The sequence below is a fragment of the Castor canadensis genome, chromosome 10 (genome assembly GCF_047511655.1).
Source record: "Castor canadensis chromosome 10, mCasCan1.hap1v2, whole genome shotgun sequence".
Taxonomy (NCBI): Eukaryota; Metazoa; Chordata; class Mammalia; order Rodentia; family Castoridae; genus Castor; species Castor canadensis.
Genome location: NC_133395.1, coordinates 140,123,623 through 140,129,622, shown reverse-complemented (window position 1 = coordinate 140,129,622; position 6,000 = coordinate 140,123,623). Strand labels below are relative to the sequence as shown.

Sequence of the window (6,000 nt, the reverse complement as noted above, 5' to 3'; positions counted from 1 at the left end):
CTTTGAGAAAGTTACTGAACCTATCTAAGATTTGGTTTCTCACCTGTAAAATGGAAATAATAATAAATCACCTCATAAGATTATTGTGATGGTTCATTGAAATACTTCATCTAAAGTATAAAATGGTGTCTGAAACACAGGTCTTCACTATATGGTAGCAGTTTATCATTGTCATTATTATTGTTGTCTTTGTCATCACCATTGTGATCATGGTAATCTTGCTGCAAACTACAAACCTGTGAAGTGTGGTGAGGAGAAGTTACTGTCTCCATTGCAGATGTGGAAACTGAGGCTCAGGTTAAATCTTACTTGACTCAGGTTACATACACAGTTACAGCTGGGACTCCAGTCTCAGGTCTGCTTCCTTAACTTGGTGCTCCCTCTATCCTACTTGTTGATCCTACCCTCATCTTTCCGCCTGTCTCCTGACCCACTCCTACTGTAGAGATGGTAGCTAGCTCCTACTAAGTTCGTGTGCATGTTCTGGTGTTTTCATCTAGATCCTGCACATCACACAGCCAGCTGGAGATGAGACAGCTCTGAACAGATAGGAAGCATTCTGGCACCTGTTTTTGTTACTTTCCTGGCAACATTTGGTCTCAGAGACTCTGGAGCCAGCATCCTGAGGAACGAATCTGTTCCATGTGACTCTATTGTCATGGACTTACACAACATCAACCAGCAATGATTGACAGAGAAGTTGAGGAGCAAGCAGAACAATTTCCCCTGAGTTTTCAGAGACTACAACTCTGGATAAAGGTACCCTCCTCCCCACCTGTGTGCCACCTGGCAAAGCAGGCTGTGATTTGGTAATGCTTCCCCTCTGATAAAGTTTCCTACTCTCACCCCCACCAGAAAGGAGAGAGGAATGTGCCTTGGACTGCTCAGAGGCCAGTTGGGGATATTTCTATAAGTTTACTATGATACAAATTGCTCTCAAACTTAACAGCTTAGAACAATAATTTCTTACTTCTCCCAATTGTGTGGGTTGGTTGTGTGGATAGCCTGAGTGGACTCACATGTATTTTTGATACTGTCACAGTTTGGGGTCTTGATAGCCCTGGAGGACTGTTCATCCCAAAATTAGGCTAGTCCTAGAGATAACGAATGACTCTTCTTCAGTGTCCCTTTCTTATGCAATCCAGCAATCCAAAGCACATATTCCCAACCATCTCCTTATGGAGCACTTTTATCCTGGGTCACTATTTCTTTGCCCAGATCACACCAGGTACCAGAAAAGTACAGGCAGTCCCTAAATCCCAGAGTCCCCTGAAATGACTCAAACTAGCTTCTCCTAAACCTGCTCACCCTGCCTAATCTATTCCTTCCCCCAGAAACTACAATAAAGGTTCTTGTCCATGCTTTTCCCTCACTCCACCTGTCTTCTGATTGATCGTGGTGCTCCCCTGTGGTGTGGGATGCTCCACCTCATGGGCTCTGTGGGAAACAAGCTGTTTTCAGTGGCAATTGTTTCCTGATCAGTTGGCCTTACTTTCTGAACAATTATAAAACCAGTATTTAAAACAGACAGCAGCTGAGATGGCTAAATTTTTCTTTCTACACAATCTCTTCTCCAGGAGGCTAGTCTGAGCTTCTTCCCATGTGCTCTCCACGTTCCTAGAAGCAAGGGAAATCAAACTTCATTGCACAAGCACTTACCTTCTGCCTGGGCCACACTTAGCTAGTGTCCTATTTGAACAGAGTATGCCTCATGGCCAAACCCAGATTCAAAAGCTATAGACTCCATCTCTTTTTTTTTTAATTTTAATTTTTTTATTATTCATATGTGCATACAATGCTTGGGTCATTTCTCCCCCCTTCCCCCACCCCCTCCCTTACCACCCACTCCGCCCCTTCCCTCTCCCCCACACCCCCTTGATACCCGGCAGAAATTATTTTGCCCTTATCTCTAATTTTGTTGAAGAGAGAGTATAAGCAATAATAGGAAGGAACAAGGATTTTTGCTAGTTGAGATAAGGATAGCTATACAGGGAGTTGACTTACATTAATTTCCTGTGCATGTGTGTTACCTTCTAGGTTAATTTTTTTTGATCTAAACTTTTCTCTAGTTCCTGGTCCCCTTCTCCTATTGGCCTCAGTTGCTTTTAAGGTATCTGCTTTAGTTTCTCTGCATTGAGGGCAACAAATGCTATTTAGTTTTTTAGGTGTCTTACCTATCCTCATATCTCCCTTGTGTGCACTTGCTTTTATCTCGTGATCAAAGTTCAATCCCCTTGTTGTGTTTGCTCTTGATCTAATGTCCGAATATGAGGGAGAACATATGATTTTTGGTCTTTTGGGCCAGGCTAACCTCACTAAGAATGATGTTCTCCAATTCCATCCATTTACCAGCGAATGATAACATTTCGTTTTTCTTCATGGCTGCATAAAATTCCATTGTGTATAGATACCACATTTTCTTGATCCATTCATCAGTGGTGGGGCATCTTGGCTGTTTCCATAACTTGGCTATTGTGAATAGTGCTGCAATAAACATGGGTAGACTCCATCTCTTAATGGGAGGAACAGCAAAGTCACATTACAAAGAGGTGTGAATATAGGAATTGGAAGCATATAGTGTGTAGAAAGAATTTGTTGCTATTAAAAATTTTTTTCCATGTGCTGTACTCTATGTGCCTTCGGGTAAGTGGTTTTCTATTCAATAACTTTATTCCTATCAGCTTTTTATTGGAGTAATAATTCCTGTCCCTCATAGGGATGCCAAGAGGTCAAAATGTCATAAACTATGCAGTACCATTGCAGTGTAAGGGTTTGTTTTCTGACATCCATATCCCAGATGTCACATTTGAGAAAGATCCAGGTGTTTAGATCTTTTAAGAAATGATTTTGTTTTCTTAGGAAATGATTCTAAGAAATGATTTTGTTATTGCCCAACCTAGTTTCCTAAGATTTTGGTTAGAGATGTCTTGACAACCCCTGGCAAGATGCCACCATTCTTTTATAAATTACATATTACTTATGGTGCTAGTTGAGGTTCTTGATCCCATCTATCACAGTCTCAATTCTAGATCCTGGGAGAGGAAATCTGTATGGCCAAGTTTGGATCAGGTGTATAGCCCTGTCCAACCATGCCCATCAAAGGGACATGTCATGTACCAAATAATGTTTTGTGTCTCTCTTGACCTTTATCATTAAGCCAATGGACACCCTCATTGCCATGCAACTAGCGGACCATAAAAGCAAGTTGCAAATGCCCACTCATCAGACTTCTTGCCTCAGACTTTTCTTCATTGTTTCTGACTTGTTCCAAGCTCCATGTGTATCCTATTTAATTCTTGAATCCTAGCACTCTTGCATGTTTTAATCTTGCTCTTGTATTTTACCACTTGGTGCTTTCCATATGGAATTGCCAGGCCCTACATCTCAGTTCTTCCAGAAGGCTTTTTGCTCACACATACATTCCCAGCTCTTCTGGATTTGGTTGAAAAGTAAGGTGCAATAACCATCCTGGCTAATGCCTTGGGACTTCATTTGAAGGCTTGGTCCACTCACTCCACCATAAGATGAAGGAAGAAAGGCAATTTATGTGTCTCTTTCTCTGGCCAGGCCATTATCCCCTTGAGGGCAAGTACCTTGTCTCCAAATAGTCACATGTTATTTGTCACTTGGCCCTTTGCATTGGTCTAAGGGAATCAAGTGGGATGTGGAACTAAAATAGAATAGATATGACCTGGGAATTTGTAATAGACATGTTTTGACTTATCTTTTGGGGATCCTTCATTGGTGATAGGTGCAGTCCTTCTTCCCTCTTTGCAGTAGTAAGGAGGCCAGACATTCCCTTTCCTCAGTCCCTGGCTTCTTAGGCATATGTGACTTGTATTTGGCTAACCAGAATTTCCCACCTTGAGCTTTGAATCTTAAGGGAGTCTCACAAAGACAATGGTCACATGAGAAATAATTCATGCAGGAGCAGTGGACAAGCTGAGACTTCAGCCAATCTCTGGTGGGCTGGTCTCTTTGTTTTCTGACTACTTTTTGAGTTTGGGTCTTCATTTTTCTAATAGATCCAGAAAATAGCACAATAGCCTATCAATAAATATCTTCTTTTGCATCTGTGAGTCAGTAAATTTTTTTGTCTTTTTTATTTATTTTGTGCATGAGAAACTGATGGATGCACACCATTAAACAAACAAATAAGGATATACCATGTACCATGTACCAGGTAGTACTTCCTGTAGATGTTACTTAATTCTCACAATTCTGTGTGGGAGTTATTATTTTTCACATTAGACTCATTATTATGAGTAATACTACTGTGAAAATTCTTGCATATGTCTTCCCACCATTCTTGTGCACATGTTTCTGTTAAGTATGTAGCTAGGAATGGAATCACTGAGTCATAACATACCTATTATTCATCTTCACTATTTTTTATTTTTTTTAAAAGTTTTTATTATTTTATTATTGTTGTACTGGGGATACATTGTGACATTTACAAAAGTACTTACAATATATCTTAGTTACATTCACCCCCTCCATCATTCTCCTTTATTCCTCCTCCTTCGTTCTTAGAATAGTTTCAACAGGTCTCATTTTTTTCTGATATCATACATGAGTCAATTGTTTTTTAAAGTTGTTTTACAAATTATATTTCCACTAGAACTTAAATGACATTCTGGTTTCAGTATGTAAATGTAGCCAATATTTGATATTGTCTTCTTAGCATTGGCCCTCATGGCAGGCATTTAATAGTACCACTTTATAACTTAATTTGTATTTCCTTCATCCCCAATGAGGTTGAACATCTTTAAAATTATTTATTTAAAAGTACTGAGCAGACAGTACAAAGAATTCCCATACTTCTACTTCCCCAGTCCCAACACAGCTTTCCCTACTATTAACATCCTGTAGATGTGTTACAACTAATGGGCCAATGCTGGTAAATACTGTTAACGAAAGCCCACAATGGATATTAAGGGTCACTGTTCATATTGTAGAATTCTATGGATTTTGACAAATGTGTAGTCATGTATTCACCATTACAGTATGATATGAATATTTCATGGCTCTGAAAGCCTGTGCATCTCCTGTGCATCCCTCCCCACTTCCCCCGAGTCCTTTGCCACCAATGATCTTTCAACTGTTTCTGTCATTTTGCCTTTTTAGAAATTTTGTATTGTTGAACTCACATACTAAAGTGAATTTTCAGATTGACTTCTTTTACTTAGAAATGTGTGTATAAGTTTCCTTCCTGTCTGGAGTGCATGGATGAATAATATTTATCACTGAATAATATTCCATTGTTTAGATTAATATTCTACAGTTTGTATATTGAAGAACATCTCAGTGGCTTCCTCATTTGGCAATTATGAGTAAAGCCGCTATAAGCATGCGTGTGCAGGCTTTTGTGTGGATGTAAGTTCTCAGCTCATTTGAGTAAATATCAAGGAGAGTGGTAAGAGAATGGATAGTTTTGTAACAAAGGAAGATAAAACAAAACCAAACCTGCCAAATTCTCTTGCAGAGTGTGCCATTTTTCATTCCCAAGAGCGATAAATGAAACTCCTTGTTGCTTCACTTCCTCAGCAGCACTTGCTATTGTCAGTTTTTGGATTTTAGCCATCCTAATATGTGTAGTGTATCTTCTGGTCTAATTTGCAATTCTCCAATGTTATATAAATTGGATCATCTTTTCATATGCTAATTTGCCATCTGTATATCTTTATTGATGAATTGTTTGTTCAGATCTTTGCCTATTTTTAAATTGTTTTGTTATTGTTTTTATCAGATAAGTTTTTGCAAAAGTTTTCTCCCATTCTGTGGCTTGTATTTTCCTTCCCTTAACAACATCTTCAATAGATAAGAAGTTTTTAGCTTTTGAAGTTCAACTTATCAATTTGTTTTGCTTTCATAGATTTTTGCTTTTGAAATTATATATAAAAATTCATCACAAAATTTTTCTATGTTACTATCTACAAGTTTCATGGTTTTTCATGATTCATTTTGATTTAAATTTTGTTGACACTTAGATTTACTTAT

The 6,000-nt window shown here is 38.6% G+C and overlaps 1 protein-coding gene across 7 annotated transcripts in view; it reads left to right on the top strand.

The window, feature by feature from the left end:
* The first annotated feature begins 305 nt into the window (after positions 1–305).
* The window catches only part of LOC109688341 (oxytocin receptor), a 95,696-nt gene continuing 90,001 nt past the window's right edge, over positions 306–6,000 (top strand). For all 7 annotated transcript variants that reach the window (XM_074044301.1, XM_074044300.1, XM_074044298.1 and 4 more), the window contains exon 1: positions 306–759. The gene's annotated coding sequence lies outside the window, so the exon portion shown is untranslated. The remainder of the gene's footprint in view (positions 760–6,000) is intronic.